Consider the following 9,596-nt stretch of genomic DNA (forward strand, 5'->3'; position numbering starts at 1 on the left):
ACTCGCGTCACACATTATTTCGAAAGGTTCATTCCAGTCGGGAGGTTGCATAATTGGCGCAGAGATTAATGCTCGTTTAAGCGTTTGAAATGCTTCAGTGCATTTATCAGTGAAAATAAATTCGGCGTCTTTCATTAGTAGTTCAGTTAAGGGTTTGGTTATTTTAGAGAAATCCTTAATGAAACGTCGGTAAAAACCAGCGTGTCCCAGAAAACTTCTTATTTCTCTAACGGTTTTGGGAGGTTGAAGGTTTTCGATAATTTCGATTTTTGCTTTATCAACTTCGATTCCTCTATCGGATACGATGTGTCCCAGTACAATTCCTTGTCGAACCATGAAATGGCATTTTTCCCAATTAAGGACTAGGTTTACGCTTACGCATCGTTTAAGTACCAGTTCGAGGTTCTCTAAACATGTTTCAAAACTTCCTCCACAGACAGAGAAGTCGTCCATAAAGACCTCCATTATTCCATCTAAGAAGTCGGCAAATATTGCCATCATGCATCTTTGGAAGGTCGCGGGTGCATTGCAGAGCCCAAAAGGCATTCGTCTATAGGCGAATGTACCATAAGGACAGGTAAACGTGGTCTTCTCTTGGTCGTCAGGGTGGATAGGAATTTGGAAAAATCCGGAGTATCCATCCAGATAACAGAAATGCGAGTGTTTAGCTAGGCGTTCGAGCATTTGATCTATGAAAGGTAAAGGGAAATGGTCTTTTCGGGTAGCTTTGTTTAGCTTCCTATAGTCAATGCACATTCTCCATCTAGTTTGGGTACGCTGTGCTACAGATTCTCCTTTCGCATTAGTGATTACAGTGACTCCTCCTTTCTTTGGTACGACGTGAACAGGACTAACCCATTTACTATCGGATATAGGATATATTATTCCAGCTTCTAGCAGTTTTTGGATTTCCTTTTTAACCACATCGCTCATAATAGGATTTATTCGCCTTTGATGTTCCCTAGAGGTTTTACTATCGTCTTCGAGCATAATGCGGTGCATACAGAGGGAAGGGCTTATACCTTTCAGATCTGATATGTTATATCCTAAAGCGGTAGGGTATTTTCTTAGGACATTAAGTAATTTTTCAGTCTCGGTTCGTCCTAAGTTAGCATTCACTATAACTGGTCGGTTTAGTTCTTCGTCTAGAAATTCGTATCTAAGATCGGTAGGAAGTGTTTTCATCTCTATAGCAGGTTTCTTAGGTCCAGGTATAGGATCGGGAGTTAAGGCTAAGCATTCACTCAGGTGGTTATCTTGATATTCCTCACGCCAGTTGTCATCTTCAAGAATTGGCGGCATAGGAATTCTTAGGATCTCGGTTTCCTTATTTGGTTCGGATTTTATTTCTTTGACACACTCGTCGATTATGTCAGCAGAACAGCATGTGTCAATTATAGAAGGTGCTTTTAGGAATTGGGAAAGGATAAATTCTATTTTCTCTTCTCCCACTTTGAAAGTAAGCTTTCCTCGCTTTACATCTATAATTGCACCAGCGGTTGCTAAGAATGGTCTTCCTAATATGATCGGGATGTTAGAATCTTCTTGGATATCCATAATGATAAAGTCAGTTGGGATGTAGAATTGACCTACACGAACAGGGATATTTTCTAACATTCCTACAGGGTATTTGACTGAACGGTCAGCTAGTTGAAGAGACATTCTTGTTGCTTTAAGCTCACCCAGATTGAGTTTCTTACAGGTCGAAAGAGGCATCAAGCTAACACTAGCTCCTAAATCGCACAAGGCTTTCTCTATGATGGTTTTTCCTATTACGCAGGGTATAGAGAAACTACCAGGGTCTTTCAGTTTTGGAGGCATGTTATTTTGGATGATAGCGCTACATTCAGCGGTAAGCGTTATAGTTTCGTTATCCTCGAGTTTCTTTTTGTTTGATAGGATTTCTTTTAAGAACTTAGCGTACGAAGGCATCTCAGTTATGGCTTCTGTGAACGGTATGGTTATGTTTAATTTCTTCAGAAGTTCTACAAATCTTTTAAATTGCGCTTCAGTTTTTGATTTAGCTAATCTCTGAGGGTAAGGAATTGGTGGCTTATAAGGTGGTGGTGGAACGTAAGGTTTCTCTTTTTTAGGTTCCACTTCGTTATTGCTCTCATCAGTCTTAGCAGTTTGTTCGTCAGTTGTTTTCTTTTGGGTTTCCTTTGGCTCTTGTTGTGACATGGGTACGTTTTGAGTTCTAGGATCTATGGGTCCATCGTAATTCGTTCCACTTCGCAGTGTTATTGCGTTCGCATGTCCTTTAGGATTGGGTTGAGGTTGAGCAGGAAACGTGCCAGCAGGGGCAGCAGTAGGTGCTTGTTGTTGAGCTACTTGTGAGATTTGAGTTTCTAACATTTTGTTATGTGTAGCTAAAGCATCTACTTTGTTCGATAGTTGTTTTAGTTGCTCGCTATTGTGGATGTTTTGATTCAGGAAGTCTTTATTGGTTTGTTGTTGGGAAGCTATAAAGTTCTTCATCATGATTTCTAGATTTGACTTCCTAGGGGTGTTTTGAGCAGCTACAGGCGCTTTTTGGTAGCCAGGTGGTACAGCAGGTGCTTGTCCAGGCGCGTACAACACATTGTTGTTCTTATAAGAAAAGTTCGGGTGGTTTTTCCATCCAGGGTTGTACGTGTTAGAATAAGGGTTTCCTTGAGCATAGTTTACTTGATCAGATGGGACTCCAGTCAAGAGTTGGCATTCAGCAACTACATGTCCAGTCAATCCACAAATCTCGCAATTAGGTGTTACAGCAGCAGCGGTGGCTGAAGGAGTGATGGTTAAGTTCTCGATCTTTTGAGTTAAAGCGTCTACTTTAGCGTTAACGCGGTCTATACCACTTATTTCGTACATTCCTCCTTTGGTTTGGGCTTTCTCTAGAGCGGCTCGTTCTCCACCCCATTGGTAATGGTTTTGTGCCATGTTCTCTATGAGTTTGTATGCTTCATCATGGGGTTTGTCCATTAATGCTCCGCCAGCAGCGGCATCTATAGTCATTTTAGTGTTATATAAGAGACCACCATAGAAAGTATGGATGATTAGCCATGGTTCAAGTCCATGATGAGGGCATATTCTAAGCATGTCCTTGTAACGTTCCCAAGCTTCGAAGAGTGATTCGTTATCTTTCTGGGTAAATCCGTTGATTTGACCTCTAAGCATAGCAGTTTTGCTAGGCGGAAAGTATCTCGCTAAGAATACTCTCTTCAATTCGTCCCACGTAGTTATGGAATTGGAAGGCAGGGATTGAAGCCACGCTCTCGCTCTATCTCTCAAGGAGAAAGGGAAAAGGCGTAATCGAATAGCTTCGGAACTAACGTTGTTGGCTTTGATAGTGTCGGCGTATTGCACGAACACGGATAAATGGAGATTGGGGTCGTCTACAGGGCTTCCAGAGAATTGATTCTGTTGAACAGCTTGGACCAGCGAAGGTTTGAGTTCGAAATTGTTTGCCTCAATCGCAGGTGGTGCGATACTTGAATGCGGTTCAGCGCGCGAAGGAGCGGCATAGTCTCTAAGAGGACGAATAGCAGCCATCTCTAACTTCGGGGTGATTTGATTAATTTGATCAGTAAAAATCAATTCCTGATTAATCGGAATTTCTGCTACTTCGGGAAGATTGCGAGCTCGACGTTTGACGTTAATGAAACGTTCGATCTCGTTAATTCGTTGTATTAAATCTCCTCCTTGTGAACGAGTATTTGGCATACAATCGTTCAGAAAGAAAGGGAAGAATTGTCCAAGTCTCTACGGTGTAACAGTGAGTTACGATATCGACTTAAATAGTCCCCGGCAACGGCGCCAAAAACTTGATCGCGACTTTACGTGTCTATAAATCTGATAACTGCAAGTGCACAGTCGTGTCGTGTAGTTTTAAAAGATATCGAATCCACAGGGACTATGAATCGATCTACCGTTATCTAAGGTTACTATGTAAAGCTAGGGGTACTAATATTTCGATTGTTCTTAAGGGAAGGTGAGTGAAAAATTAAGAATATAATAAAAGACAGATATCAGTATGTATTTCGTTTAACTTAAGGTGATCCGAAGGTCCATTGGCTTTTGCATAATTTAATTAAAAATCTTTACTAATTCAATTGATTAAAAATCCTCGTCTCAAACTTTCGCTCTGTTGATTTAGATTACTGTCCTAATCCTAATGTACGCTTTCGCCATCCCATTAGATTTTAGAAAAGCTTTTTGGAAACAACGTAATTAATAAAATGCCCGTTTTATGAAGTTGTTATCTATTTAAATCTCCTAATCTCAAACTTTCGCTCTGTTGACTCGGAACATGCTAATATCCCTAACGTACGCTTTCGCCATCCCGTCGGGTGTAAAAACAATTTTTGAAAATAAATAAGTTCTAATTAGTTTTAATACGCTTTCGCCATCCTTAAAACTAATGTCCTATGTCTACTATCCAGTTAAAGATCTCAAACTTTCGCTCTATTGATTTTAACCCTTGACCGTCTTAACCCCTCAAACTTTCGCTCTATTGGTTTTAAGACTTACTAATTAAATTAGACATACAGACCAAAAACAGGTGATAGTTAATAAAATATAATTAAGCCAATTTATTTCGGATCCCTACGGTTAACTTACTTTACATACCGATATCATAATAATTTAGCCAGACATATTAATATGGTTAAACATGCATAAATCGGTTCGGTTCACAATAATAGGCATAGTAATTGGCATATAATATATCATGCAAATAAATATAAATAAAGCAGTAAATAAAAACCTGAATTAAATAAATGGTAATTGAATCTTCGAGTACTGAACTTCCACCACAGGATGGCTGGATCGTTCTTCGAATGACAGTAAATAAAACAAGGAAATAAAAGCGATAAATCTAACGTAAGGCTAGATCTATAAAAAGTTCACAACAATTTCCAGTGTAGAAATCGTTGTGAGAAAATAAGTGTTTGAATGAAAGCAGAATAAAGAAATACGGTTCGCGGTACAATTTCGGCAGCACTTCGTTGGCAGGAAATCGGACTCTTTGGAAGTGAGGTAGCAGGTCCTATTTATAGGAGAGGTTTTGCTGTGACGTTGCGTGAAAAGTGGGGATTTTTGCAGACTGGGTGTGGAGACGTGCGTCTCCGTTTCTTCAGGAAGTGGCCTTGACTGACTTGAGACGTGCGTCTCAAGTGGAGAAGATGTAGGAGCAGTGAGAGACGGGCGTCTCCTCTTGGTGACGTGGCAGAAGAACGTTGGAGACGTGCGTCTCCACTTGCTGGGAAGGTTTGGGCCACGCGCCTTTGATTCCATAGTGGGCTGAACTGTCTCTTTTGGGCCTTTTGGGTCCTAATTGCACCCCTCTTTCACTTCAGCACTCCTTTTTCATCTTTTAGGCATAAATATTGGTCATTTAAGCTCCATTTTCTTTCCTTTTCGCAAATAGTCGTAATTAGAGTGTAAAACCTGAAACGAAACAAATACTCGCGTAATATCATAATAAATTAACATAATAAACGGAAAATGCTATAAATATCTATGGATTTCAAGCTAAATATACGATATAAAATCGTGTTATCAGTGTGTCGTTTCAAGGATGCATAGTGCAGAATTTTTTTGGCTTAAATTGGTGTTGATTAGTGATGATGCTTTCTATTTACTCATGAATCAAATTGTTAGGAATTTATCAATCTCATGGCTAGAATTCTTAAGAGTGATAGCAAAAAATTTTTTTGTGTTGTTGTGAAGTGTTGAGAATTTTTATTGTTTGGTTCATGAATATTGATGCTAGTATTGTTGAGAGTAATTCACTTGTCAAACGTGTGTGTTGATGTTTAAATGTGCGAATTATGGCGAGAGCTTGTTGTTGCTAATTTTGTAAGTGGTATTTGAAAATCCTTTCATAAAAAGTGAGTTGGTGTTGATTATACTTGGTTATTTTACCACTTGAAAATTATGTTTTGTGCTTAAATTTCAACCATGCATATGTGTTCTTTCTTGCTAAATGCCTTGATTCATTCTCTTGTGTTCATGTGTGCTTTAAACGACTTTGTGGGACTGTTTTAGCAGCATCTTAAGTGTAGTATTTTAGACTTAGCATTTGTTGTTATTTTCACTACTTTCAATTCATAAAATAAAGACTTAGTCTTTGGAAAGAGATTTTGGCCTAAACTTAGTTGAATTGAGTTGTTGTTGATTCTAGTTGATAATATGACTTTCTTGTGTGCTAATAAATGCTTATGAGTGCTGTAACTTTCTGACATGCCTTGTTTTCTTGCATTGAGTTCCATTCTCATTTGTAATATTACTACTACTTTTTTGAGTGCATGCATAACACTAAGATAAATCTTCTTTTGTCTTCTATAGGTTCTTTTGTAGCTACAGGTTCATTGGCTCTTATATAGCTCCTCTTTTGAAAGGTGGGTTATTATTGATATCTTGTATTTGCTTTGTAATTCAATTTTCCTAGATTGAGATACTTCATTAGTGTTTAAAGATAGTAAAACCAAATAGGTTAATTAACAGTTTACTTTGTAAAAATATTTTTCTTATAAAAGTGATGCTACTTGATAATATTTTTCTTATACATTCTTTATTTGCGTTTTGACAGAAACGCATTATACTGTTTTGTGCCTTAATTAGTTGTTTTTGTTTAGCTTAATTAAGACATGGATAAGACATGGATGCATTCAAATCGATTGTGGAAAGAGTACGAGAAAGGGATATTGGAATTCGTTAAGTTTGCGGTTGCACAAAGCGAAGACTCGAGTCGAATGACGTGTCCTTGCTTGGGTTGCTGTTATGGGGGTCAGGTTGACGAGGATCAGTTGGCATCGCATTTACTACAGTTTGGAATTGATAGAAGTTATACATGTTAGAATTTGCATGGTGAGAAAAGTAACGGGAATGTTGAATCGAGGTATAATACGACGTATGCTTCAAACGACAATTGCACAGACACATACGATTATGATGGAGTCGAAGAGATTGAAGAAGCGCTTGAAGAAGATCTTGGGGATTGTCCCAAAATGTTCGAGAGGTTGGTAAGCGATGAAGAGAAACCGTTATATGATGGTTGTACAAAATTCACAAGATTGTCTGCGGTGTTAAAGTTGTACAACTTAAAGGCGGGCAGTGGATGGTCGGATAAAAGTTTCGCAGAGTTATTAGCCCTTATGAAAGATATGCTACCAGAGGATAATGTTCTTCCCAATCGAACGTATGAGGCCAAAAAGATGTTGTCCTCTATTGGCATGAGCTATGATAAGATACATGCCTGTCCAAAAGATTGCGTTTTGTTTCGAAACGAGCATGCAGCGTTGAATGAGTGTCCTAAATGCGGTGCCCCTCGATATAAGAAAAAGTTGTCTCCGGCAAAAGTCTTATGGTATTTTCCTATAATTCCAAGATTTAGACGCATGTATCATAGTGAAACCGATTCAAGACACTTGACTTGGCATGCAGATGAAAGAATTATTGATGGAAAGTTGCGACATCCGGCAGACTCACCACAGTGGATGAAAGTTGATAATGATTATCCTGAATTTGGAATAGAAGCAAGAAACCTTCGCTTGTCATTGTCTACTGATGGACTGAACCCGCATGGTATTCAAAGTATCTCGCATAGCACCTGGCCTGTGATTCTTATGATTTATAACCTACCTCCGTGCATATGTATGAAGCGTAAGTACATGATGTTATCTATGTTAATTTTTGGGCCTAAACAACCAGGAAATGACATAGACGTATACTTGGCACCCTTAATCGAAGATTTAAAGTTTTTGTGGGAGAACGGTGTGGAGGTTTATGATGGGTATAGGAAAGAAAGTTTCAACTTGAGGGCGATGTTGTTAGGAACAATTAATAATTTTCTAGCATACGGAAATCTATCAGGGTACAACAATAAAGGCCTAAAAGCGTGTCCTGTTTGTGAAGATGGAACCAATACGACACGATTGGATATTTGTCAGAAGAATGTCTTTCTCGGTCATCATAGATTCTTAAATTCTAATCATCACTACCGTGGGTGGACAAAAGCATTCAATGGAAAGGCCGAACAACGTAGAGCTCCACCTTTTTTGACAGGTGATCAAATTTTTGAAAAGGTAAAAGATGTGAGTACTCAGTTTGGCAAGCCTTTTGCACATTTACTTGTCAAGAGTGGGTGGAAGAAGAGGTCAATTTTTTTTTGAACTTCCATATTGGAAGTCGTTGTACATAAGACATTTCCTCGATGTTATGCATATTGAAAAAATGTATTTGACAGTGTTATTGGTACGTTACTCAATATACAAGGAAAGTCTAAGGATGACCTTAACATAAGGAAGGACATGGTAAACATGGGAATGAGAACTGAATTGGGACCTGTAACAAAAGGAAGACGAACATATCTGCCACCTGCTGTTTACACTCTATCTAGAAAGGAGAAGAAAATATTGTGTAAGTTCCTCGGTGAAGTTAAAGTTCCAGAAGACTACTCATCAGATATTAGAAGACTTGTGTCCATGAAAGACCTCAAGTTAAACAGTTTAAAGACGCATGATTGCCATGTAATAATGGATCATTTTCTACCAATAGCTATACGTTCTATTCTGCCAGAAAAAGTAAGAAGCGCAATAACTAAACTGTGTTTTTTCTTCAAGTCAATTTGCAGTAAGGTGATCGATCCCGCGATCTTACCAACATTGCAAAAAGAGATAGTTGTTACTTTATGTGATCTTGAAATGTATTTTCCTCCCTCATTTTTTGACATAATGGTTCATCTAGTCATTCATCTTGTGAAAGAGACACAATTGTGCGGACCAGCTTATATGAGATGGATGTACCATGCTGAACGTTATATAAAAATATTAAAAGGGTACGTGAAAAAACCAAAGTTGACCGGAGGGTTGTATTTCCGAACGATACATTATTGGAGAAGCGGTTGAGTTTTGTATTGAATATCTGTCAAACGTTCAATCAATTGGACTCACTAAATCTCATATTGTCGAAAAAAGGAAGGAAAAAAACTAATTGGAAATAAAGTTGTGACAGATCAATGGTCGAACGGGATCAAGTGCATTTGTATGTTCTGCACAATGAGATTGAGGTTGAGCCGTATGTTGAAATGCACAAGGGTGTTATCCGAGGTTTAAATCCGAATAGAAATGAGAATTGGATAGTACGAGAGCACAATCGAAGTTTCATACCGTGGTATAAGGAACATATTTATTCCAAGTATCATTCAGATCCGACTTCAGTAACAGAAAGGTTGAGATGTTTAGCATATGGTCCAAGTATAGTTGTGTTTTCTTATAGCGCATACGCAATTAATGGATACACATTTTATACCAAAGAACACGATGATAAAAGTACTATGCAAAATAGTGGTGTTACCTTGGTAGCTGAAGCAATGCACATATCAAGTGCGAATGACTTAAATCCGAAATTTGCAAATTTGTCATATTTTGGGGTTATCGAGCGCATTTTGGTGTTTGATTACGCCAAGTTTCAGATTCCTGTATTTGGTTGCAAGTGGGTTGAAAATAATAATGACATACGAATGGATAAGTCAGGATTTTTGCATGTGGATCTCAAAAGGGTGGGGTACAAAGATGAGCCTTTCATTCTAGCCTCTCAAGCTAAACAAGTGT

The 9,596-nt window shown here is 38.5% G+C and overlaps 1 non-coding gene across 1 annotated transcript; it reads left to right on the plus strand.

Moving 5' to 3' along the window:
• Nucleotides 1-3,052: 3,052 nt before the first annotated feature.
• LOC131654306 (small nucleolar RNA R71) lies at nucleotides 3,053-3,159 on the plus strand. Its single transcript, XR_009299347.1, has one exon. It is a non-coding gene; the product is annotated as a small nucleolar RNA R71 (small nucleolar RNA).
• The last annotated feature ends 6,437 nt before the right edge of the window (nucleotides 3,160-9,596 follow it).

The sequence above is a fragment of the Vicia villosa genome, linkage group LG2 (assembly GCF_029867415.1).
Source record: "Vicia villosa cultivar HV-30 ecotype Madison, WI linkage group LG2, Vvil1.0, whole genome shotgun sequence".
Lineage (NCBI taxonomy): Eukaryota > Viridiplantae > Streptophyta > Magnoliopsida > Fabales > Fabaceae > Vicia > Vicia villosa.